At 47.4% G+C, this 23,551-nt stretch overlaps 1 protein-coding gene across 4 annotated transcripts in view; it reads left to right on the top strand.

Moving 5' to 3' along the window:
* PDGFD (platelet derived growth factor D) overlaps positions 1 to 23,551 on the top strand; it is a 225,880-nt gene that overhangs the window by 47,774 nt on the left and 154,555 nt on the right. The window lies entirely within an intron of this gene.

The following is a 23,551-nucleotide window of genomic DNA, read 5'->3' as shown; positions in this document are numbered from 1 at the left end:
AGCAAGATGTGGAGTTATCACTTAGAAATAACTTTTCTAGACTGGGTGTTGTAGCCTCAGTGCAATACAGATTTGTCGTTTACATGTCCACTATGCACCTGTCCATTAGTAGGGGCAGAGTAGCATGCGTTCTGAAGTGTACTCTGTGAGGCACCTGTCTCAAATGTGTATATGATGCCAGTTTGAGTTGAGATACTCAAGTTGGTAAACTTGAGAGAGAGCAGAGCAGCTCTCGGGTTGAATTCTCCTCAGTCTCAATCTCGGGTTACACACGCGGCCTTGAAGGACCTCCATGGCCCATTCCCCCCTCCTCACATAAGATGTCCACCTCACTCATAGCTGGCTACTGGCTCTTCCCTGGACAGGGACCTGCTCGCTCTTTTCTTTGTGCTTTTTAACACCTGCTGTCTTGTGTGTGATTCTGGTTAAAGACAAACTTGTTTGGTCAACGAGTATCTTTGACGTACCTTTTGGCATTCCTATGACTGTGTCCAATTCCACAAGCCACATAAATGTTACCTCCTTCTTAAAGTCATTCCTGGTTCCCCACTGGAATCACTCCACAGCTCTCCTTCCCTCCCTCTCTCTCCTTCTCTCATGTGCTTGCAAGGAACTATCCTGACTACCTTCTGCCATGTTTTATAAATAGCTCCGCTTCCCCTGACTGGCCTGTAAGTTAGTTCTACAGGGATAGAAGGCATGATTTCCTGTACCTTTTTGTTGTTGTTGTTGCCTTATCCTTGATACGTAGTATAAGTAGGAGATTGTCAGTTTTTTGTTTGTTTCATTCATTCATCCATCCATTTGTTCATTCATTCTGCAAATGTTTGTCAAGAGCTTGTATTTGCCAGGCACCGTCCTAAGCCCTGGAGACAACAGTGGACCAAACAGACAAAAATTGATGCCCTAATGACAGTTACATTCATCGAGTTCAATTTTACTTCTATTTTATTCTTAAATCTCTGGTGTGCTCCTTGATTTATAAAAATCAAGTTTACGGGGCACCTGGGTGGTTCAGTCGGTTAAGCGTCCGACTCTTGGTTTTGGCTCGCGTCGTGATCTTGCAGTTTCTTGGGTTTGAGCCCTGCGTCGGGCTCTGTGCTGATGGTGCAAAGTCTGCTTGGGATTCTCTCTGTCTGCCTCTCTCTGTCTGCCCCTCCCCTGCTCATGCTGTCTCTGTCTCTCTCAAAAATCAGCAAACTTAAAAAAAATTAGCTTAAAAATCAATTTTATTCTCTAGTCTGACAACTCCTCACATTAATGTTGATTCTTGCCAACTAGTGGTAGTAGGTATAGTGCTACAAGATTCGTGTTCATTGTTTGGCAAAAGATTTTGTAGAATATTTTTAAATTAGAGCATAAATTAAATCGTTCACTGGTTGAGTTGACTGAAGTGTAGGGTTGCATGTAACTTAGTTACTCATGGGGTTTAGTACCTCCTTGGACAGGTCTTGTCTGACCGCCATTTTCCTACCCAGCTCCTTCCCAGCCACCTTCACTCCCCATACTCACATCTTGTGTAATTTTTTCTTACGATACGTGTCACTGTCTCCTCATCTGTTATCAGCCCCTCCCAGCGAAGTGTAGGCTCTGCATGGCTAGGAGCTTGGCTGGGACATCGCTACGGCTCCAGTCCCCATTACAGGGTCCGGCAAAAAAGAGGCGCTCAGTCAGTGTTTTTTAATGATTGAAAATGAATTAACGATAGCTTTTTGATCCTGAGGAACCTACAACCTTTGGTGTAGATGGTTTCCTCCCGTAAAAATAATTTTTAAAGGTGCTGCTACTAAACCCTGATGTCGGTGCCAGCCGGACCTTTCAACCGAATAGAGACCTCTTTCTGTTACAGGCCCCATTCTTAATTTTTAAGTACACATCATCGGCGCTCATCTTACTAATTCTGCTTTATATTTTCCTTCAGTAATTGAATTCACTGGAACATGCAAGAAATAACTTTGCACTTGAGAATGTTTGAAATGGCAGACATCCTGGAGATGACAAACACATTGGTCGTATCCACATTCTTACTTGTGATTGACATGTAATTAGGATATGAATAAAATCCTTAGTCCAGAGACCCAGAATCTATGGAAGCATATTTCTGACCTCCTGGAGTAGGTTTAGATGCAGTGATAATAGATGTTTTGCCAAGACTTACGGCCATCTTTGATTTTACAACTCGCAGTTTATTATGGATCGTATAATAGTTAACGATCCAAACTGGATGTGCATATTACTCTTCTTCTGCGTATCTCCGAAAATGGATAATTATCCAAACTGTAGAATGAGCACATGTCTAAAATGCCCTCACCTTCCTCCACATTTCTTATTTTTTTCCAGCCTGAGTCTCTTTCAGCAGAATGTTACTTGAGATATCCAGAGCCAAGAAGGCTAGAGGATGGGATTTAATTATTCAAGCAGAAATAATCAATAATCAGATCTCACAGGATGGATTTGTAACTAATGTTCAATTTGTATCATTTTAGTTTTCCTGAATGGGAATTTTAAGAATTGGAGAATAATAGGAAATAAACATTCAATCTATTAGGAATCAGACTGTTTATGTGGTTATAGTCACTGTTATTGTTATATTAATAAATACCTAGAATTCTTGTACTTATAATAATAAGCACCCTGGGAACATTTTCCTCCTGTAGAATTTCACTCAATATGCAGAAGCATTATTTTTCTTGAGTTAAAACTCTTGGCACTAGAATAAAAAAGCATTTTTGGAGATGCACTTAACGGTTAAGGAGAATTTCTTTTTTTAGTTGTATACCTTCTTCAATTCCAGTGGCTTTCAAAAAATTTTATCCTAAGATTTTAGTTATTCTTGGACTCTTTCCTAAAACTCTCATAATCTTACCAGTGAGAAGGGAGACAAAAATGCAAACAGAGCCCTCAGCCTCATGGATATTGCCATCACTCAGCCGTGATCAGAGCTTTGTAACATTGGTGCTGTGAATTTTATTTTTTTCAGCTTTTTTGAGATGGATTTGACATGTAACGTTGTGTAAGTTTAAGGTGAAGTATGTGTTGATTTGAGAAACATACATATTGTAAAGCAAGTGCCTCCAAAGCATTAGCTGATGCCTCTGTCACCTCCCATATTTACCTTTTCTTTTTTGTGATGAGAACATTTCAGATTTACTCTCTTAGCAAGTATTAAAGTGCATGCTTTTCAAGTATACAATACAGTATTATTAACTACATTCATCATGATGTGCCCCGGATCCTCAGAATTTATTCATTTTATATCTAGAAGTTTATACTCCTTGACCAACATCTCCTTATGTCCCGACCCCCCAGCCCCTGGCAAGCAGCATTCTAGTCTCTGTTTCTATGAGTTGGACACTTTGAGATTCTCCATATAGATGGTATGCAGTATTGTGTTTCCCTGACTTCCTTCATCTAGCACGAATGTCCTCGAGGGCCATGTTGTTACAAATGCCAGGATTTCCTACTTTCTCATGGCTAAATATTCACTACGTAGTATAAATATATATAGTATATTTATACATATAATGTAAATATATAGCATATACATAGTCTATATATATATAAGTACATATAAATAAAAATATAGTATAAATATATATAGTATATATAACATAAACATATATAAGTATAAATATATGTAGTGTATGTTTAAGTATATTTAAATATAGTATAGTATATATGTAATAATGTTTCAGTGTGTGTATATGTCCATCAACAGATGAATGGCTAAAGAAAATGCGATGTATACGTATATGCATATGCGTATATATATGTGTGATATCGATGTCCACTCATCTGCTGACGGATGCTTAGGTTATTTTCCTATCTTGGCTGCCATGACCACGAGAATGCAGGTATCCTTCTGAGGTCTGTTGTCACTCCCTTTGGATGTATGTCCAGGTGGGATCGCAGGATCTTATGGTATTTCTACGTCTGACTTTTAGCGGAACTGTCGTCCTGTTGTCCGCAGCGGCCACACCAGGTTGTGTTCCCACAACGGCGCACGGGCTCCCTCTCACCACACCCTCTCCGGCACTTGGTGTGGCTCATCTTTTTGACCTGGGGGTTCCCCTGGGTAACACGTTGTCTTCCTGCGGCTGCTTTTAACCTTCTCTCCTTGTCTTTAACTTTCGTCGGTTTAATTACGCTGTGTCTCACCGTGGGTCTCTCTGGATTCGTCTTACATGAAACTCTTGAGTTTCTTGGGTCAGGATATCTGGGTCTCTCCCCAGATCAGGAAAGTTTTCAAACATTGTTTCTTTGAATAAGCTCTCTGCCCCTTTCTCTGTGTCTTCTCCACCTGGGACCCCTGTACTGTGTGTGTTGGGTCACTTTATTGTGTCCCATAAGGCCCTTATGCCGTCTTCCCTCTGTTTATTGGATTTTCCCCCTCGGTTTATGAATTCCCCTGCCCTGTCTCCCACGTCACTCGTCCTTTTTTCTCGTCAGTCTAGTCTGCTAAGAAACCCTCCTGTTGACTTTTTTCCAGTTCAGTTATTATGTGTTTCGGCTCTGTGATTTCTTCTGGTACTTTGGAAACATTTTGTCTCTTTGTTGAAATCTTCACTCTGTCCGGGCATTGTCCCCTGACTTCCGTGAGCATCCTTGTGAGCGTTGCTTGAAACTCTCAGTCGGATCCGTCACTTAGGTCCGTTCCGCTGAGGTCTTCGACTGTCGAGTTTTATCTTTTCCTCCTGTTGGAAACATAGTCCTGTTTCCTCATTTCCTTTGACTCTCTGGTGGTTTCTGCGCATTAGACAAAATGTGGAGCCCCGTCTCCCGGTCTTGACAGTGGCCTTGTCTGGGACGTGGAGCCCGTCAGGCAACCCAGCCCGAGCGCCTGCTTGTCCTTCGACTTGGTGATTGTGCGCCCTGACTTCTTTGTCCTTAGCGACTCCCCGTGGTCGAGGGTGTGCTGAGACCTGTCAGTGCTCCAAAGAGGGGCTTGAAGCTCTAGCACCTAGGTACTAATATTTATACTAGGTACTAACACTCAGATACAGTCTTGTTACAAACTGGACCCTCGGGCCGCAACTGGGAAGCTATGCAGTTAGGCCCCTTCCAGGGAGGTGCCCGTTTTTTTCTGCTCCCTCTTCCCTGGGCTCAGGTGCATAGCTGTGCGGGGTTGCTGTGTAGCCTTTTGAGAGTCTCTTCTCTGTTTGCTATGGTCCTCGATGCAAAAGCCCTGTTGACAGAGCTGGGAGACTGCGGGGTCATCCCGCACGTGACAGCCACAAGAGCGAGGGCCCCAGACGTGTGCGAGCTTCTCCCAAGGAGATCTGGTGACTCGGAGTGGGCAGGGGCAGGGGCAGGGGTGGTGTGAGCCAGCTTCCTGGTCTCTGGGGACGATCGCAGCCCTCCCCCTCCCCGCCCCCCAGCCGTGTGCTGAGTGAGAAGCCTGACCCTCAGGCATCAGCTTTCCAAGTACCTGCACGGGATGTTGGAGAATAGCAGGTAAGGGCTGGGGTGGGGGGTGGGGGGGAGACGCAGCCTGGGGCCTCTGGTTTGCGGTTTCCTGTACCCACGAAAACCGCGCCAAGGCCTTGTCGAGTCCTCACAGAGCTCTGCAAGCTCCTAGGCTCCTGTCTCTCCCAATCTCTGGTTGCAACAACGCAGGCACGTTTCCTCTCGGGGCTGACGGTCGTCACTGAACGGTCCCTGCCTTGGGCACTGCGACGAAAATGATTCCGAAGGGCTCAGTAATTTGGTCTCAATGAATAAATGATTAAAACCCACTGCCGCCTGCCACATTCACAGTCATCTGCGGTTTTCGTGGAGCCTTTCCAGACTCCCTCACTCGTTTACTCACCCATTCGTACTTTCTCGCCTGGCTGAGGCATCAGGTGTGTGCCTTGGTCACATTAGTAATGCTGGGAGTAATAATTACAGCGGTAACGGGAGCAGTGATACTATTTTATGGGGAGCTTATTCTTGGGCTCTCGCCGACCCCTTACAAACTCCAGGTATTATTCCCCGTTTTGTAGGCCAAGAAACTGAAGCGCAAGGTGCAGTGACTTCCCGAAGGTCCCATAGCTGTTATGTGACTCCAGAGCGCCTTGCTGTGCATTCTGAGACTGGAGAAAAACAAGGTTTTATTCATCGTGAAATTCACAAGACTTTACCTTTTCCAGGGCTTGTGTCTTCGTTTCGTGATTCTGCACAGTCACCTGCAGCGTAGCTCGTGAAAGCCACACGGATTCGTTATCCAAGAACGTTGGTAGCTGCAGGGTCTGAACGCGGTTTGGGGGGGGGGGTCCTCTGTTCGAATGCAGGTGACGGTGTCAGCCGGGGCCGCGGTCTCATGTGACTTTTGCGGTTCTCTCCCACGCTCCCTGGCTGTCGGCAGAGTTGCGTTCTTTGCGGTGGGCAGGTTGAGGTCTCGGGCAAGCAGGGGCCGCCCGCCCTCCCTGACACGTGACCGTCCCCATAACATGGCAGTTTGCCATGTGGCTGCCCCTCATCCTTTGGCCTTAGACCTTTCTATGAAGGGCTCAACTGATTGAGTCCTTGGGGGATAATCTGAAGTCAGCGATCTGCAAAGTTATTTCAGTTTTTGTCATATGTTCTGGCCTAATCGCCTTCACTGGCCCGGCCCCCGCTCGGGGGAGGGGGTCACGCCAAGGCATGGGTCCTCAGGGGTCACCTTGGAATTCTGGCCACTGTGGATGATAGTAAGGAGGAGTGGTCTCATGTCTCCCGCTGCACCTGAAGCTTGTGAAAGGCCTAGAACTTAGTCTTTTTTGTTCGTTTGTTTCTAAGTTTTGGTGATCTCTCCACCCAGCGTGGGGCTCAAACTCACGACCCCGCCGTCAAGAGTCACCTGTTCTACCCACTGAGCCAGCCCCCCGCCCCAAGTAACAGTCTGGGTGTTGCCTTGCAGCCTGCAACGAGGTGCCAGGCACCGGTATCCGTGGCCGAATGTGTGGGATTTCTGTCTTGTGTGTGTCAATCCCGGACTCCTCATTAGCGTATGATCTGTATGAATATAAATGACGCCTATTTTTAGAAGCAAAAACAACCGTCCCGGCCATCACGGTTTGGAATTTGTGCTGACGCAGAGGTAGCGATTTTGCCCCGGAACAAACGAAGAAGGAAACAGCCTGTGCCGGGATCGCGGTCTGGCCACCGCCCTCGGTCGTGTGCTGAACTTCTTCGGAGACGACAAATGAAAGCATGTGCTGTCCATTAGTGGCTTCCCGAGGAACTGTGCAAACAAGTAGTGCCAGAGTGTTGAAAAATTGGAATTACTTCGTGTTGTTTACAACGGGACTGCTTGGAAATTGGAGATTACACAGCGGACTGAGGCGTTTGGTGTGAATGCCCTTAAGCCAGCTAGCAAGGCTGTTTTCTGCCCCGCACTACAAAAACGTACGTTTCCAGTATATGTGTGAGTGACGCTACCCCGTGGTACTGGTTTAATTTTTTAGGTGGAGATTTAATAGTACTTCTGAAGCCCTTCCGTTAGAAATTACTGTACCTTTTCCCTCCCACAGTCACTGCATAAACAGCTTCTGACAACCACACATACCATTCTAGACCTCCTTATAGTCTCCAGTGGAAGCTCTTTTCTCTGATTCATGGTATTATAAGCATCTTATATGTAACACACTTAGAACTTTACTTTGTTCTTTGAAGAAGTATGGATTCTTCCCCCAAAACCCAGCAAGAATGTCTAGGAATTCTTTTACGCGATAACTCGGTATTCTGTCCACTTTGGTTTCCTTGGGACATTATTTTCTACTGACATTTTGGAAACGACATGCCCACGCAGCTGAATTATATGAGCCATCACCTCTGTACAGAGTGTCACTGACTCTGCATAGAGAAAATGGCGTGGAGAGCTGAATAAGCATCTGGAAAATATGAGAACATTTACACCAAGACAGTTTGAATAACTGGAGCCACAAAGAGCTTTCTTCTTTGACAAGAAGAGTCCTGTGTGGGTGGGTTGAGTAACTGGCCACACGCTTTCCTTCGCCCACGGAAACACGGTTTATGTTTTCTTCTTCCCGTCGTTTGCTGTCAGCCCTGAACTCGTAGTCTAAGTGGGGTGACTCAATCCAGCAGCCTGTCATTCGTTGGTTAGCTCAGGTAGTTTGAGAAAACTTGTTGCTAACAAACGTAAAGTAATGAACAAACGTCCTCCATGATGAGGACGTAAGTTTGTGAATATAACTTTCCCTTCGTGTTGTAGCTGCATCTGGGGGTGCAGAGGCTTCCAGCCAGAGACCCGGGTTCAAACACAGCCGTTAACTCTCTGTGCAGTCTCTGACACGTTACCTCGTAGCCGGTCTCGATCTCGGCTTCCCCATCCTACTGAATGGTCATCACGGAGACCCCTTGTGGGGGTGCTGCGTGGCTTATACGAGCCATGCACGTAAAGGGCTTAGCACGTGACAGGCACATAATCCATTTCACGGACATGTTAACGTTTATTATGATTACGTCTCACCTTTTATGATACTGATATATATGGTGAGCAGCAGGAAGGAAGTCCTTATTAGTGGAAAATAACAGTTTCCCTGTGTCGTCTTCCTGTGGATCTATGTACATTTGCATATGGTATAAATGTTACAGGTGACAGACAGCTATTGCCCATGGTCCTTTTGAATACTACCACCTGTTTCCAGTGATGCATAGCATTTAGAGACTGAGCGTACTTCCTTGGGGAAGTTTCTGGGTAGATGTGTGATAAATCGTTAGTGAAATATTTTCATACTGTTAGATAGATTCTCTCCTACACATACGAACAATTTTCCATTTTTATTTGGATATTTTCCTCACTGAGAAAGAGAGAAGTCTGTTTGGGTGAAAGGTTAGATACAAATGGATACTTACAAATAGGACTTGATCAGATTTACAGAGCAGACGGGGGAAGAAAAGAAAAGAGATGGTTATATTTATGAAGAAAAAGGGATAACATTTATGCGCCCATTAGCATATGCCAGGGCCTGTGTGACCATGTGAGCACTTCCCATGTGTTCATTCATTTAGTCTTCATCAAACAACTCTGGGAGGGGGGCACTGTTAATATTGCCATCTTACGGGGTGCCTGGGGGGCTCAGTTAAGCGTCCAACTTCCGCTCAGGTGATGATCTCACAGTTTGTGGATTGGAGCCCCATGTCGGGCTCTGTGCTGATGGCTCAGAGCCCGGAGCCCGCTTCGGATTCTGTGTCTCCCTCCCTGTCCACCCCTCCCCTCCTCACGCTGTGTCTCTCTCTCTCTCAAAAATAAATAAACCAACATAAAAAAATTATTTTCAATATTGCCATCTTAGAAATGAAGCAAAGGCACAGAATGGTGATTTGTCTGTGGCCACGTGGGCCAGTAAATGGGGAACTGGGGTTTGAAGCCGTGCTGCAGGCTCCAGAACCTTCTAGTTCAAAGGAAAAGTTCATTTCATAGATTTCAAAGTAGTCCAGCCTTAGACCCAAGCCAGAGAGACCCCTGCACCGGGACCTGGGACCTACATTTTAGTGGGATACACACACACACACACACACACACACACACACACGCACACACAGCTGGGAGACAGCACAGGGGCACGTGGTCCCTCAAGAGCCTGTGCTTCATGCAGGCAAAGTGTGACCCGTAGCCTGCTCGGTCCCCAGAACTGCCTCTGGGCACTTCTTGTCCTGAGTCACCAGCCAGCCATCTGCGTCCAAACGTGTACAGGTGTGCGGGCCGCCAGGGGTGGACGGACCACTAGGTGGTGGGGACGGACACCCCCCCCTCCCCCGGCTAGGTGGTGGGGCCACACAAGGAAGGGAGAAGACGTATCCACCCGTCAAACCCTTGTGCTCGGGGTGGGGCATGCCCACAGCAGATTCGCGTGCGGATAGAAGCCTTGTTCTGTGTTCGCGGTGAGCATCCTTTCGTGCTCTTCATGCCCCCGGTTTGTGCTTTGAGAGGCCTTAACAATCCGGTGCTATTCAGAACATGGTGATTAGCATTTTGCAAACAGACACGGTTCGTGGTATTTTGAAAAATACGCATGTAATCGTGGGGATGACACGCGTGAGGCCCGACACCAACGTTGGCAACCAGATGGGCGTGGAATACTAGATTTACAAGTAGTTTTACTTTTATAATAATCATGAAGATTGAGTAGGCTTTAATTGAATTTTCAAAATATCAATAAAGCAATTCAAGCTGTATTGAAGTTTCATTGGACAGTTTGTTCGCTTGATTTATAACTTAAATATTTAGACACACTGTCTCAGTCTCCATTTCTACTCCTGCTGTGCCAAAGGATGAGGCTCTTTCAAATTTCTAAGTATTCGTCAGAGTCTGAGCCTGAGTGACCACATGATATTCTTATGTATTTTTTTGGTAATTTGTTTATGATAGACCTTGGAAGGGAAAGAACGTTCAGAAGGAAAATCTGAGATCTTATAAAATCCAGATTTCACTTTCTCTACCGCAGATGACACCAAGAGTTATATATTTTGGTCTGATCATGTTTTGCAACATTATGTAAATTAAGAAGGAAGATGTCATTGAGAAATTGGGCAGAGAGCGGGGCCCCAGACTGCCTGGGTTCACATTCTGGCATTGCTGCTGATTCACCGGGGGTGTTGTGCTCATCGTGAGCTCATTCTGAGCAACAGACCAGCAGACGTATCCACCTGTTGATGTTACCGTGGGAAGTGACTCCGAGAAAATCCCCCACGACGTTAGGTGTTATTGTTTGACTTAAATTTCTTTTAGTTTGGTTTTAAGCTGCTTTTATTAAGGAGACCATTTCAAGAAATCATTCAGGGCACCTGGATGGCTCAGTCAGTTAAGCGTCCTACTTCGGCCCAGGTCATGATCTCACGGATCGTGCGTTCGAGCCCCATGTTGGGCTCTATGCTGGCAGCTCAGAGCCTAGAGCCTGCTTCGGATTTTGTGTCTTCTCTTTCTGCGCTTTGCCTCTCTTTTTTTTTCAACGTTTATTTATTTTTGGGACAGAGAGAGACAGAGCGTGAACAGGGGAGGGGCAGAGAGAGAGGGAGACACAGAATCGGAAACAGGCTCCAGGCTCTGAGCCATCAGCCCAGAGCCCGACGCGGGGCTCGAACTCCCGGACCGCGAGATCGTGACCTGGCTGAAGTCGGACGCTTAACCGACTGCGCCACCCAGGCGCCCCGCCTCTCTTTTAAAAGTAAATAAACATTAAAAATATTTAAGAAATCATTCAATAATTGATATGAGCCATGTCGCCGACATCCTCAAAAATAAGACAAGATCTCCAACAGGTTGTATGATTTCGTGTGACTTGTCTATTTGTGTCACATACTTTCTCTTTCTTTTTCATATGTGGTGGATACAATTAAGGAAAAGAGAAGAAAAGTCCTTCTCCTTTATGTATATGCTTTGCAGCCTTTTAAAACTGCTTAGAACTAGCAGATCCTTCTTATAACAGAAGGTAAAAGTGGAAATTAAAGAGAACAGCCTCCCTCTCCAGACACACCACGGTCTCCTTTTCTTAAATCTCTTCCGGAAGGTCCGGATTCCGCGGCATCTCGGAGAGCCTCAAGGCCAGCAAAGAGGCAGAGAACTGACCAGGAATGGCCACCATGTCTCACCTCGGCTCTTCTCTTTGCCAAACCGAAGCCGACCCAAAGCCAGACGCATAGTAGGCACCAGGTGGATATCTTTGTAGTCGTTAGAAGTTCACACAAATTTAGTGTTTGAAGTAGCTTGTTTCCAAGTAGAGGTTGATGGTCCATTTCCACGATGATAAAAATATTTTCATGCAAAGTATATCTGCGGCGGCATTTTGGGGGCCGAGATTCTCTTTTCTAATTGTCGAGCATGATTTTCATGCCGGAAGAAGGTGCTCAGGGCGTCTAGAATGCAAGGTTGGGAGTTTTCCTCCTAAGGTGAATGGATCCACTATGTTAAATGTCTGAAATTGGCCGTCAGCTTGCAAGCGGGCCCCCCTTTGGAAGTCGCTTGCACTTGGAGGCAGTGTAGTTAGGTGTGAAGTAAGAACAGGGCTTCAGACCTAGTGTGGGTGAAAGCCCAGTGGCTTAGCTGTTGATAGGCTGCTCGGTATCCTGAGCCCCAGTTTCTTCATCTGTAAAGTGGGATAAGGACACTCCTCACTGAGCGGGTCTGGGCGTTCTTGGAAAAATCTGCGTGAAGCCTTCACGCAGGAGAAGGGTGCTCTCGCTGCACTACACCTGTGTCATCGTTGTTAATATTGTTCCTGAAGTGTCGATGCAGTTTCTCTCTGGTCGCACATGGGCTTCTGCTCGTCCCAACCACCTGCTAACTACCTTGCACGCACCAGACGTCGTTCCAGCACAGTGTTCTTCCCCCAGCAGCGCTGACTGGTAGGCGCTCCTGTCCCTTTGTCCCAGGTGAGCTGTAAGAATAGGAATTTCGAAGCCTCGGTTTCTGGTGAGTACAAGAATGTTCGCATCTGACTACCGTACTAGAAAGGTTTGGAAATGCCTGGATAGGTGACACATGCTGTTTCTTGCAAGAATGCGGTACAGTTTTCTTTGTAATTGCTGTGATAGGAGCACTTCCGACGTACTAACACCCTGGTAAATGCCTCATCAAGGTGTTGGGTACAGGTACACGGCCGGGTGTGCCGAATGCTGCTTTGAAACCGGCTTGGGTTATGGTCCAGGGACAAAGAATCAGCAGCCCCGGAGAGTGCTGCTCTTGATGAGGTCTGGGGCAACCCTCTTGACCTCATTTTACGTCCCCTTCAAGAGCTGAGCAGCGATGATTTCCAGAAGTGTTGGAAGGCCTGACGTATTGAAGAACAGAACTATTTAAGGGGCGCCTGGATGGCTCCGTCGGCTGAGCCTCTCGCTCTTGATTTCAGCTCCAGTCATGATCCCACGATTCATGAGATCCAGCCCCACATAGGGCTCCGTGCAAAGAGCACAGAGCTGCTCAGGAGTCCCTCTCTCCCCCTTTCTCCGCCCCTCTGCTCACACGCATGTGCTCTCTCTCAAAATAAATAAACATGAAAAAATTCAAACCACTCAGTATCAAAAGCTGTGTTAAGATAAGAGGAAGTAAATAGTGCCTTCACGTAAGCCAACCCATGGTGAGTCAGGACCCACCCGTCTCATTCATCTCTTAACCAGCGTGATCACGGCCACCCCTGAGGACAACTCGAGTTTTTAACTGTCCTCTAGGTGTCTTCTCTCCTGCCTACAGCCTATGCTTGTCCTAGGCACAGGAGCGGGCCCAGTACAGATGCCGGTTTGAACCGTTGCCCAGGTTATTAAATGTTGGTCACACACAGATGAGACAATCAGCGATCCCAGAATCCTCTACAAGTGACACTTGTAAGAAAGCTGCTCTTCCCGCCTTTCTCTCTCTCTCTCTCTCTCTCTCTCTCTTTTAAGTCCAGGTTAGTTCAATGGTGTGATAATGATTGCAGGAATCAAATTCAGTGATTCATCTCTTATACATGACCCCCAGTGCTCATGGGAACAAGTGTCCTCCTCATTGCCCATCACCCATTGAGCCCATCCCCCCACGCAGTACCCCTCCAGCAACCCTCAGTGTGTTCTCTGTATTTCAGAGTCTCTCAGGGTTTGCCTCCCTCTCTGTTTTTACCTTATTTTTCCTTCCCTTCCCCTATGTTCATCTGTTGTGTTTCTTAAAAGTCCTCATATGAGTGAAGCCCTATGATATTTGTCTTTCTCTGACTGATTTCACTTAGCATAATGCACTGTAGCTCCATCCATGTTGTTGCAAATGGCAAGATTTCATTCTTTTTGATTGCCGAGTAATACTCCATTGTGTGTGTGTATACACACACACACACACATACCACCTTTTCTTTATCCATTCATCCATTCATCCATCGATGGACATTTGGGCTCTTTCCATACTTTGGCTCTTGTCGATAGTGCTGCTATAAACATGGGGGTGCACGTGTCCCTTCGAAAGAGCACACCTGTATCCTGTAGATCAATGCCTAGTAGCGCCATCGCTGGGCCATAGGGTAGTTCTATTTTTAGTTTTTTGAGGAACCTCCACACTGTTTTCCAGAGTGGCTGCACCAGTTTGCATTCCCACCAGCAGTGCCAAAGAGATCCTCTTCCTCCGCTTCCTCGCCAACATCTGTCGTTGCCTGAGTTGTTAATGTTAGCCGCTCTGACACCCCTTCTCTCTCTTTTTTTAATTGAAATACAGTTGACACAATGTTACAACAGTTTCAGGCCTACAATATGGTGATTTGACAAGACTACACATGATTCTGTGCTCCCCACACGTATAGCCGCCATCATCCCTGTGCGACACTATCACGGCGCCATTGACTACGTCCCCTATGCTGCGCCTTTCATCCCTATGAATGATTCATCCCATAGCCGGAAGCCCGTGTCTCCCAGACATGCTTTTTGAATGACTGAGTGTACGATGCAAACTGAATGAGCGGGGTCTGTGGATCTTCTACTCATCTTTTCTTACTCCAAGCTGAGTAGAGTCTAAAAACGTTTGCTGAATGAAGAAACGAGTTTGGGGACTACTGGTTAACTGTGATGTGTCCTTTACTTCTTTTTTCTCTCATTCCAGTTGAATAGATAGACCATTCACATCTCTTATTCTTCCCTAATGTTTGGCTTTAAATTGTACAATAAAACACTGCTCTCCATGGGCTGTTTTTCCAGCACTCCTGATATTTTGAGCAATAACCACATTACAAGAGCTATAGATAAAAGAACTTCTTTTTTTGCAACCACGTAGCTTTTTTTGTTTGTTTTTTGTTTTTGTTTTTGTTTTTAGGAAAAGTGAGATGCTTCTGGACATTTGAATTCCTGAACAAGAGAAAACTCAAATTGTGGCTCATTTTATAAACTGCAGTTAGGATTTTTAGATTGAAATCAGTATCTTTTCAGGGAACACACTTCAGAAAACTGTAATAACAGGAAACAGAACTCAGTGTCACATTCTCCGAGTGCCTAGATGACTGTCTTGGGAACCTGTTCAGGCAGATCTGCGGATTGTATTAATTCTTTCGTGCCTCTGGGAGAGTGAGTTATTGTTTCAAAGTACGGGCTGTGAAACGATCTGCTCCAGAACTAATAGAGCTAAGTTGCATTTTTATTTCCTCCTACATCAGGAAGAGGGATTTCATTTCTACATACACGTGACCCTGGAGTTCCTAGGACGCTCCCTTCTGAAGACAGCCATGTGTTTGGCCTGTGCAAACAGTGACACTAACGGAGGCTTTGCACACACAAGCGTTCATTACCGAAATGATAGGCTTTTCTATGGGGCGTGTTTCATAGACTACATCTTAAAGGAAAACGGTGAGAGTATTTCTTACATAGCAAATGTGCTTCAACTACAAAAATTAAATGTTTTTCTCTTTCTTCTTCCTCCCCCCCCCCTCCTCCTGCTCCTCTCATTTTCTTTCTGTTTCTTTCTTGTTGCTGTTGCCTCTCAGGTAGCTAGTGACACTGCAACAGGTGTTACAATGGGAATTGAAGGCACAGATGGCAGTGTCACTGTCAACTTCCCAACCTCCCCCTGAACTCCTACGTGCAGGGCCCAGATTCGGGCTGACAGGGCTACTCAGTGCAGAGGCAAGAGTGGTTTTTAATAGTCAAATCTTTTTTGCTCCGTGATTTACACATAATTTTTGAGCACTTCCTGGGAGCACGGTCAGGTGTCGCGTCATAGTTCGGAGAAGTAAAGGTGTCCTTCTTGCCCTCCTGGGGATCATGGGTCAGCCACATAACCTAGAACAAGCCAAAATAAGTACATATATTTTACTAAGAGAATACGGTGTTAGTTTAGGTGAAGGGGGTGGTCAGAGAAGACGTGTGGGGACGTGGTACTTAGATGTCTGAAGAGTCAGTAGAGGTGAGTGTGGGGAAAGACCAGAGGTAAGACACTTCCAGGTGGCGGAACCTACTAGAAAAGGAGAAACGAGGCAGGAGAGATCCTGATCCATTTGAGTAACTGTAGGAGTTAGCTCTGGGGGGTGGGTGCTGAGCTGGGAGGACGGTGGAAACTGAGGCTGGAGTCCGATCACACCATTTTGTGGGCATACTTAGGACTTTTAATTTTATCTTCACTTCTGTGGCACGCCATCAGAAGGCTTGAAAAATGAGACTCTTTTGACCTGATAGATATTTTGAGAATATTGCTCGGCCGTATAGACAGGGAAGCGTGTGTGGGAGAAGCCAGCTAGGACGTTAGTGCATCTGTCCATATAAGGGTTGACGTCACAGGTAAAATTTTGGCAGGAGGGTCGAAGAAAAAAAATGAAAGAAATATGCGTGCATGTAGTTTAGATAATAGAATGGACAGGACCCGGCCAACAGTTGGATGAGGGTGGGGAGAGAGAGAGAAAGAGAGGGAGAGGGAGAGGGAGAGAGAGGGAGAGGGAGAGGGAGGGAGAGGGAGAGGGAGAGGGAGAGGGAGAGAAGTGGTCATGGGGAAATTTGCAGATGAGTAACCAGGCAGATGATAATTTGGTTTACTGAACAGAAGGTCAAGCTTTGAGGGGAAAGTTAATTTAGGGAAGGTCAGGTTTCGGATGCTTGTATCTCGAGGTTTTTGGATACATTATTTTGGTCTCCAGGTGTGGGTTTTGGCAATCTTGGCAGAGAAGTTCCAGTGTACAGATGAGACATCCTAAGGAGACTGTGTGCAGAGGGAAGAGGGCCAGGGTTGATAACCAAGGGAGGATCCAGGAGGGACTGGAGCGAATCCAAGAGGTTGTGCGGACTTGGAGACGGAGAAAGGACAGTATCAAGGTGGAGGGTGGGTGGCCCATGTGCCACACGGTGCTGAGAGGGCTGGGAAGTTAGGACTCAAAGTGTGGCTGAGTAGAGTTAACAACTGAGAGCGTTTGGGGTGTAAGACGAGTGTGGGCGGGAGGTGGGGGCTGATGCAGGACTGGGGGAGGTGAAGAAAGAGTTGGGGTGACAGGTCTACTCTGAGAAAGAGTGGAGAAGGTGGACATTGGGCCACAGCTGGCGGAGATTGTGAGAGTAAGAGCGGTTTCTTTTTTGACAGGGGAGGCAGTAGAGTGGAAGGAGCGGAGAACCCCAAGAGCAAGGCCTTGCGGGGAGGATTAAAGAAAGGGAGAGGCGTGGGGCTTTGCTGAGAAAGGAGAAGGGGATGGTGGGGCCCCATAACGTTATGTAATGTAGTGATGAAATCAGACGAGGCAGTGGAGCGCTCACGGATTCTGTCTTCTCTGGGAAAAGGGCAGCAAAGTCACCGGCTACGCGAGCAGGTGAGAGGGTTTGGGGGGTTGAGAGAGAAGAGCGAGCCTACTGGGAGGATGCTGCGGGGAGGGTACCCCCTGGAGAACTATTCCGTAGAACCTCGGTAGACAAATGGATGAGAGATGTCTTGTGGGACGAGGAGAGAGGAGCAGAGTTCTGTCCATTCCGTTTTCTCCGCACTCGTGGGCCAGCCTTAGACGAACCCTCGGACCCCAGAGCGCTTTGTTTAGAAACACCTGCCCTGGGGCGCCTGGGTGGCTCAGTCGGTTAAGCGGCCGACTTCAGCCAGGTCACGATCTCGCGGTCCGTGAGTTCGAGCCCCGCGTCAGGCTCTGGGCTGTTGGCTCAGAGCCTGGAGCCTGTCTCCGATTCTGTGTCTCCCTCTCTCTCTGCCCCTCCGCCGTTCATGCTCTGTCTCTCTCTGTGTCAAAAATACATAAAGGTTAAAAAAAAATTAAAAAAAAAGAAACACCTGCCCTGGGGAGAAGGCTCCTGGCTTGTGAGCTGACCGAGCCTCCAGGCTGTGACTGTGCACGTGCGTGTGGGTGCTGGCCCCTTCCAGAGCTGGCCGGGAAGCCCCTGCGAACTCCCCCACACCCTCCCACTTCTCCCCGAATCTCTCTCCCTGACAGTTCTCTTCTCATCTTGGAGGCACACAGGATTTCCAGCGAAGACTTGGGTTCTCCCAGAAGAGCGACTACAACGTGGGATGGGTGTGTGTCCCCGGGACCATGGAGGACCCCCCACCCCGGGGGTGGTGGAGAGGGCCACTCAGAAAGCGGAGGGGGGGGTGGGGAGACCACGGCAAACCCCGTCTGCCTCACGATCCCTAGCAGACGGCTGGCGCTCCCCCACCGCCGCTTCCTGTGGTGGGAGAATGCCGGATCTGGCATGTTCTCAGCCCACCTGTCGAGTGACTCATTCTCCTCTCGGGTCAGCCTTCAGAATCTGAGAAGGAGTGAGAAATGCAGGACAAATGTTTCAAACCCCAAGACGATCGTATTCGGCTTTTCCCATATAACCGCTATTCATGTTCCACTTTTTGTGTAATTTAGCGCATTACTCGTGTCAGAGAAGCCAACAGCGTCGGTATGCCGGTTTTCGAAAGGGGGATTATGTTTCTCAAAATTTTGATAATTGCTTACTCCCTGTGCCTGTGATAGGAATCTACCTAAGAAGAAATTGCTTCTTTCGAGAACATCAGAACCAGTACTCTTCCCCCCTCCCCCCCCCCCCCCGCGGACGTGTTTTAATGATAAAAACAGGTCGTCTGGCAATGCCATTTTGTAATCGTCTCAGCTCTTACTTGTTAGAATGTCATTCGAACTGACTTCGAAAACGGTAAAGCGGCGTGTCGAACGTGCGGTCTGTTTTGTTCAGAGTGGTGAAGGGGTCGAGGGAGTGTGGCCTCGGGGGGCTTCTGTGGGTGCGATCAGAGACGCTTCGGTTTCCTCCTCTGTAAAATATCACCCCTCGTGACGTGGTTGTGAGGCTCTAGCGAGTCAGCGTACGAACAGTACCTCGGCTCTTGCCTGGTAAGCAGAACTCGTCAACAAGTGTGGGCCTGGGAAGACCTTTTGGGGCCACGTGTTGTGGTTGAAAAGTCATGGTCTTTGAGGCAGAGTTAGCGCGTTTTGGACGCCGGCGCTGACGTTGGCGAGCTGTGTGATCTTAGGGATGTCACCTTGCTCCCTGAGTCTTGGCTTACATACTCTTGCTGGCTTGGCTGGCCTACATGGTCTCCTAGCTGTACTCCCTCGACCTTGAAGCTAGAAGATACACCTTTTTCCTTCAACGGGGCCCTTGTGACAGTGACGTGGGATCATGTATGGAAAATACCTGCAAAGACATCCTGTGTAAGCTTTCCTTGAACACCTGCTGGGGGCACTTCCCTAAGGTCAGCCTCTCCTTTACTGCCTGCCAGATTCGTTTCCAGTCCTGACGCATGTGACTGTAGTTCCCTTCTGACAGCTTCCTCGGTGCTCCTGGTCTGCTCTGCCTACAAGTCCCCGAGGATTGGATCATTGTCACGATGGCGGGTAGGTTTTGGAGCAGGTCAAAATCAAGATGATGAAACTGTGGGTTGTGTAGCGGTAATTGTTACTGTGTATGACACAAATGGTGTAGGCTCAGCTCTAAGTCCACAAGACCTGTCTCCTCCGGAGTAGGTCTTAGCTGGGTCCTCACTGACTCGCTGACGGGCAGAGTCCGCGAGCCTGCTTTCCAGCAAGGTGTGGAACCAGGCTCTTTAAAAGGCGGCTTGTCTCTCCTCCATACGTCAGGGCACTGTTGCGGGAGTGAAGAAAATGTGCGTTGGTCTTAAAATATACACCCAGAGGCTGTAAGCTCCATCACGCTGGGCAGAATGTTCCCTGGGACTAGCTCTATGTGGGTCACGCAGAAGCCGACGAGGTCTGAAATATGGAAATGTGTCCCATGGAGGAAGGTTCTCTTCCTTAGACACCGACTTAGGACCTGATGGTGTCTCTCCCTCAAATCAGACTGTCCCAGAATCATAGCTGATGCTGCCGTCCCAAGCATTTCTTTTGAAGAAAGGGAAAATAAATGATCAGCGTGATTGTAATTTCTGAATACGTTCCAGTTAAAAATTACTCACAGAATGGTTTCTACTGCTCACACACCCAGAAGCGAGCGTGATTTTGGCCCAAGACTGTCCGAGAATCTCATTGGCAGTGTGCTTTTTTCCTTTTCCCTCCTGAGGCATCGGCCGTAAATCTGGGTAGATCACAGTGTTCCGATTGGCCCAGAAGCCCTGGGGAATGCTTTGAGGTCTCAAGCTGAGACCCGGTAGTTCGCCTTCGGGGCTTCTGCTGGACGTGGTGTGGCCAAGTTACCCCATGTGTTCTCATCTAAACCGCCTCGTGTGGGGAGTGATTGCCGTAGCCTGCGAGGGGGCTGACCCGAGAGACCCCGGAGATGGGGAATGGGACACGTTCCAGGCAGAGGGGAGGCACGTTCTTAACTGCTGGGCCCGCCTCGGATGTGGGACACAAACAAAAAACAGAGTCGTTCATTCCATTTGGCTGTCTTTCTCCATTACAGGCAAATGTTTCTTGAACAACAGTCTTTGTGAAAAGCGTTGTGGATGTTTTGCTTTCCGGTGAATGCAGATGTTCCCACAGTGCCTCGCTCTACGGGACCTTGGCTTTTAGCTTTGACTGAGCGCTAAGATCAAGCTCACAAATGCCGAATTTCGGTGGGAAAGTTTTGTTGACCTAAATGTTAAAAATGGCAAATCGATTTTTGTAAGAGTCGTAGCTTTTCTTTCTTGTTGATATCATAACATGTTTCCAAGGAAAGTCTGTTTTGAGGGAAGAAAGAGAGGAAGCAAAATGAAGATTTCTTCTTTTCCTTCTACCTTGCACTGTTGTCTTCGAAGGAAGAGATGACCCTCCCATCAGTGTTTTAAAAACCGTATCATGGATTTGATCGATAGGGACATTAATAGTTTTTCCTGTTGATCTTAGTCAATTTGGGGTGAGGAATCCTGTGTTTTATCCTTTGCTGTCTGGCTCTGAGGCAGCTCTCTAGCTTCTATCTCTGCGTCTAGACAGAGTGGGCAACTCCCCCAGAATCTGTACAGTTTGTGTGCCCTCTGCTGTGTTATAACAGGCACGTTACTGGCAAGTCATGTTCACTTGGTTATGACAAGTGGGCTATGCTCCACATGTATCAGGGAGGCTTTGATTTAAAGCATTCTTGGGTCAGCTCTTTCTGAAAGTCAGGAAGGCTCCACCTTACAATAGAATATGAACACAGATTCAAGCCAAGGTGCTCTCCTTGGCCGGCCAGTTGCAGACACGCTTCCTAGCCTTACCAAGACCGGTGTCCGCATCTGTAAAGTGGAGATCATTTGCCATGAGGGTTGGGGAAGATCAATTGAGGTACGTAGTAATCTCTCAAATCTGAGCTCCTTCAACTACAGTTGCGTGGGACCTTGTTTCAGTCTTACAATGGAATGTTTACTTTGTAGGAACTTGGGATTTTCAACATCAAACCTGTATAGGAAGGGCATAATCCCCTGTACCACAAAGTCAAGAATATTGGCGTCACCTGTTAATTGTTGGTGTCCCCTGTTGGTTTTACCCGTTGTGGCTTTGGCACTGGATGGCGGCCTCCCAGGGGTTCAAGCTGCGTGCCCCTCCCAGGAGAGAAGACGCTCTCTAGACTCCCCTTTTTTCTACAGTCCGTGTGATTCCAAATCCAGTGTAAATTAATTTTACGACCCCCAGATGAGCCCTGATTTTTAGCGTCTATTCAGCTGTTGCCATGTTGCAGGGTCTTTTTCCGAATCTAGTGTCTTCGTGGAATAGTCTTCGATGACCCCACAGTCTGTTTCCTGCTTCGTGTGTGAAGGCAGTCTTTGATTCACAGTTTACCATTGACGGACGCCCATGTTCATTGCTCTCAAAATAACTCATTGGCTCTTGCCTTTCTGACTTGAGCTTTTGGAGTTTCTTAATGATAGATGGGTGTAGCATCTTCTCATTCTTTTCTTTCCCTTCCTGATGGATGCTGCTCTTGTACGTTTTTTTATTCCACTTGGGTGTTCGTGCCTGCTTGAAGGAGCTAACGGACAGTTGCGTCCCTGGAACTTTCCTGGACGCAGAGGGAGGAGTTTGGGATCGGTGAGCTGAAAGAGTGCTTACCCAGCTGAGAGCGTATTCTGGCTGCTGTGGTCTCTTTCCGCCTCTCGAGATGCGCCTGGCCTGGCTGTTGGTCTAGGAAGGTCTCCCCCTTCTCCACCACTGTTGCCTTTGAGGCCTTCCCAACGTTGCCTGCCTTGTTGGGGTAGGCTGCCTTCCCTTGTCCCACACAAGATCTGTCTGTTGGTCAGGCACAGCTTGTCCCACGCTGTAGCATCCAGACAGGCAGCCCAAACTCAAAAATTGTCATTTTCCGGTGTCACACGTAAAAACCACGGTATCGCATATATTTCAGAAATCTTTTGTGTGGTGCTTCTGTGTACCCATGCGTTTGCCCTTTGTGCTGTTCCTGGCCATGAAGGGTCCAGGACGGAGAAATGAATGCAGCGCTTAGGAGCAAATTATTAAGCAGTCCATAAATAAGCCGTGTGTCGAGCCCCATGGGGTATGTGTAGACATGGTTTCTGTCGTTTTCACTTTGGAAGAACATTCAGTGAGGCAGAGTAAACAGATGAACTTGTAATGATTTGTTTAACGGTAATTGTGGCTCTCCAGAGTCCCCTGTGTCGTGTGAGTTTTAGTTGGAAATGTCCCGAGCACCCGCCATTACATGTGCTACCTGCAGGCAGCACGGAGGTGACGTAGACACAGGACCCGCCATGGGGGAGCTTGCTCTGCTCCCCGTACTCCCAGGAGTGTGCTCAACAGACAGCAATCAGCATGACGTAATGACAGCACAGAAAAAAAACCCCGTTAATTCTATGGAGATGTCTTCTCAAAGAATGTGACGCTTCAGTTTCCTTTAGACGGGAGAATACGATTTCGTGGAGCGAGTGCAAGGTGTGTTATCCAATTTTTTTTTTTTAATTTTTTTTTCAACGTTTATTTATTTTTGGGACAGAGAGAGACAGAGCATGAACGGGGGAGGGGCAGAGAGAGAGGGAGACACAGAATCGGAAACAGGCTCCAGGCTCTGAGCCATCAGCCCAGAGCCCGACGCGGGGCTCGAACTCACGGACCGCGAGATCGTGACCTGGCTGGAGTCGGACGCTTAACCGACTGCGCCACCCAGGCGCCCCGGTGTGTTATCCAATTTGAGTAGACCGTCGAATATGCCAGCCATCTCAGGGAACTTTGTTATGAATTAGTCCAGGTCTCTCTACCCGTTACTCCAAATGAAAATGCTGTGGGTCTTGTTTTTAATAGGCCATTGACACCTGCCTGCCGGGGGTACGGCACTAAGACAGGGTCCAAAACCCTGACTAGAAGCAAGGTTTCTTTGCATTGAGGGTACAGTATTTCAAGAGCGCGTCACGTTGGGCAGGTGGCTGGCCTTTGGAGTCTGTGATCTTAATAAGACAACTGAGGAAAAGGCTTTGTTTTTGAATACACGTGTTGGTGCCTTTGAAAAAATGAAGGCAGGAAAGGAGCCTACGAACTGACAAACAAGAGGGGAACGGCTTTCTCTATGTCTAAATCAACGCAGTGATGGGCACTGCGTTATAAACTAAAGACCGCTAACCTTATATATACAATTTATTCCTGAAGGATTCAGACGCTGCTTCTCCCGTAACTTGGAATCTGTTGTAAGAACATTCTCGGCACACAGGGGACCCTGTAATTATCTGTTGCTGATTCTGAGGAATCTCTGTTTACGTGTAGGTCTAAACAAACGC

Source organism: Lynx rufus, unplaced genomic scaffold (assembly GCF_022079265.1).
Source record: "Lynx rufus isolate CCGP_SWC_20201006 ecotype Redwood Valley unplaced genomic scaffold, mLynRuf1.p SCAF_9, whole genome shotgun sequence".
Lineage (NCBI taxonomy): Eukaryota > Metazoa > Chordata > Mammalia > Carnivora > Felidae > Lynx > Lynx rufus.
The sequence above is the reverse complement of the archived record's forward strand: the minus strand, read 5'-3'. Positions and strand labels throughout refer to the sequence as shown.